The following is a 3,999-nucleotide window of genomic DNA, read 5'->3' as shown; positions in this document are numbered from 1 at the left end:
GGTTTGGTCAAATCTTCTAACACTTTTTTTTTTTAGGGTTTGGGGGTTCTCCATCATGGTGTATTTGTGGGTTTGTGTATAGGTATTCTTCATCAAATTGTTTTTTGTGGGTTTTTAAAACCCTCCATCAGGATTCTTTCGGAATCTTCATTACTTTCCATCAATATGTGACCATACGTAAATGAAATTCTATTTTATTTTATCCTATTTTTATTCTATTTTCAACCTTTCCAGATAGGTTCCATGGCAATTTGTAGATTTTTAAGCTTGCTTCGTCGTCCATTTCTTTAAAGGCCCTTTGCAAACCAGTAAACCAGTTCAATGACCTTTAACGATCTGCAGTGGGAATTTTCCACAACGAGAGTAATTATGGTTTGCAGAGTTGGAAATTAAGGTTTGGTTTTGACAACAACGAGCAGTTAAGTAACGTTCCTGGAAAATTCTGCTCATATGAGCGTTCTGGAGCATTTCCATTTTCATTTTAGGGCCCTGGAGAATTTCATGTTTCGTGTCAGACTTCAAGGCCATTTCTAAGATGCTCTAATGTATAGTAGTGCTTGGCTGCTTATGTGTTTGCTGAAGCAAGATTTCTTGGCACTTTTATCCAGAACATTACATGTAAAGTACAGTTGGATTACAAAGGTATTGGGAAAGACAGTTGATTTTAAAGTGCAAATGGGGTTGCTATATACCCGAAAAAATATCTTTGGTTATCACATTTTAAATGAAAGCACATGTCAAATGGAAGTATTATAAGTTATCTGATGATAAATACTTGGTTTCTTTTTACCAATATTCAGTGCAAATGTTCCAAGAAAAAAAACATAAATAATTTAGGCTGCGTCACACTTATGAATTGCATTACTGAAAGAAAGGTCAGTAAATGAGGGTAAAGTCCAAGTTAGTAAATAACTAAGACAGATATTATAGTGGAGTTTATCACTGGATAGCAGAACTAATGAAATTATGTCTTTTGTATTTAGGGAATTTTTTTATAGATATACGTTGATTATTTAAAGAAGGGGTTGACATTATTATAAAGTTTAAAGATTTAATAGTATTCACGATGCGTTGTTTATTTGACTTTCGTTTACTTACGAAATTATGTTATTAATAACCACTTATTGACTTTTTAAAGTATTCGAAAGTATTTTTTCCTTTGCAATTTCCTACTGTTGGGGGTTGATGCTCTTTGTTTTATAAATTAATTCATCTGAACTAATTGTATATTTTATACTTCATCAACCCATTGACCTTATCGTGTATTTCACGCTGAAGCCAATGGGACGGTCATCTTAGGGTGGGGGGTTTCCGTGTACCTCCAGGACTAAAAGAAATATTGTGAAAGTATTTTTGTTCGTGGTGTACCAATTTTCGTGGTCTTCGTGGGTGGGCGAATCCACGGATTTAAAAATCCAACGAAAATGTTTATACACTGTCAGATTTTGGTATTGAACTTGGACACATTCGATTAGTGTTGGTGACCTACAGTTTCTAAACCATTGTGGATTACTAATTATAACCATTTGTAGTGATAAGTAATCCCTTAATCAGTGTTAATTATTAAAATTTTTAATAAATGAATAAAAAGCAATGCATCGCAAATGAACACTATCATAATTGTGGTTCTACTAATAACCAAAAAGGTAAAAGTTCCAAAACGGAAATCCACGAATTTAAGAATCTACGAACCCAAATTTTTTTTATAAAACAACGAAAAGTACCCACGAATAAAAGTACATTCACAGTATGGGTTTTTAGCTTCTTTTTGACATCCTGGATCACATTTCCAATGCTAACAGGAACAAAACTCAGGCCAAGTGGTAGAAATTCAGCTTTATATCCCAGATTTCATGAAGGCTAAATATTTAGAAAACTTGGGAGAACTGATAGGAAAACAGGTTGAAAATCTTTGAAGATAATATATCTTTTATCAGAATTAAACCTAATTAAAGCATTATACAACTATCTTATTGCTCTAGTTCACATTTACATGCTCAAATTAGCTATTGGTTCCAATAATTTTAGTTATAAGTTATTTATGTTTCAAATATCTAATCATGTAATTTTCGCTTTCCGGTTGATGCTGAAAGCTTCTCTCTCTCTCTCTCTCTCTCTCTCTCTCTCTCTCTCTCTCCAAGAAGTAGGCTACTAAACTAATTAAAAGAACTTAATATCCAAAGCAAATTTGAGTCATGTTAAGGCAAAAATCAATATACATTTTTATTTTAAGTGAAAGAAAGGTATTTCTATATTTTCCCAGAAGCTGTTTTTATCTTTCTCACGTCAAATGTCAGCTGGTCAAGTGTGGGTGGGTTGATTTGTCTTGTTGGTAGCTATGTTTCCGGTTATTAATTCTGAGAAGTCAATATAGGTTGATTGTTTTCCCCTCTCTGGAAAGATTAGAATGCTTGGTGAGTCTTTTGTATATCGTAAAAGTTATTTTCTATTGTTATTGTTATTGTTATTGTCGCGGTTGTAGTTGTTGTTGTTGTTGTTATTATTATTATTATTATTATTATTATTATTATTATTATTATTATTATCATTATTGGTATTATTATTATTATTATTATTATTATTATTATTATTATCATTATTATAATTGCTGGTAAAAAGGTATTTGTTACAATTGTTTGTATGATTATTGTTTCACTATTATTGGATTTGTGCCTTTTTTATTTATAGATTATTATAATAATGATAATAATAATAATAATAATAATAATAATAATAATAATAATAATAATAGTAATAATAATAATAATAACTGTTATTATTATTATTATTATTATTATTATTATTATTATTATTATTATTATTATTATCATCATTATTATTATTGTTATTATTATTATTATTATTATTATTATTATTATTATTATTATTATTATTATTATTATTAAAGTTTTGATGTTTTTCTACCTGTAATTTTTTATTCGCGCTAAGTCTCCCATATTGTTTTTATTATTTAAAGAACTTATAAAAAATCAGTTGAAATACGAATAAACCGTATTCTAGAGTGTAATGAATCAGTTGTAATACGAATAAACCATATTATAGAGTTTGGGTGATCTACCATGAACATAGCCAAATTAGAATAGTATTTGTGACACTTTCAGTAATATTTGACAGTCGGACCACCATGTTAATATGATAGGGTACAGAATTTGGCTGATTAGGTAATTAGAGTAATATTACACAGAACCATCATATTAATATTATAGGGTAGAAAATTTTGCTGATTATGATCAAGAGAACAATTGCTGTCGGTATGAATTACGGATGTTTATTATACAATTATCAATATTTATTTCTCTGAGTTTTATATTTCAACTGCCTGTTTTTTTTTCTCTTTTTTTCTAACGTAAAAAGGTAGAATTTTTTTTATCGGTTCCTAAACATTTATACGTACAATTTCTAAACTAAAAAAAAAAACGGTACGATATTGCATTGATTCTTAAACATTTGTACATAACCTACTGTTTCAAGTTCTTTCTCAATATTTCTTGTATTTATATTTCAAGTCACAGTCCTAAGTAAGTACTGAAATAATATAATTTGCTTTAGTTAGGTAAACTTGTCGAGTCCACAATATTACCGTAGCTACTAAATAAAGAATTGTATGTGGTCATGTGCGCCATTTTTAGCTAAAGGAACAGGACTTTGAAACGAGGGCAGAGAGTTAATTAATTAGAATGGAATTACGTCTATTGTGTGCCGACCGTTCAAATATAATCATTCTCTTTTTATTTGTCCTTCGAGTCTTGTCTCTAATGATTAGGGTGTGTATTAAGCCTACAGTCCAATTATTATTCTAAATATAACATTGCACACTCACCCCTATATACAGTCGAGTCAAATTAAGTTTTTCATATTTCTGCTTACAGTCAAACGTGTTTGAAAGAAAAGTTTACTTCTTATTTTACTATATATATATATATATATATATATATACATATTTATATATATATATATATATATATAAATATACATATA

The sequence above is a fragment of the Palaemon carinicauda genome, chromosome 27, assembly GCF_036898095.1.
Source record: "Palaemon carinicauda isolate YSFRI2023 chromosome 27, ASM3689809v2, whole genome shotgun sequence".
In the NCBI taxonomy this organism is placed as follows: domain Eukaryota; kingdom Metazoa; phylum Arthropoda; class Malacostraca; order Decapoda; family Palaemonidae; genus Palaemon; species Palaemon carinicauda.
This window is presented reverse-complemented; position numbering follows the sequence as displayed.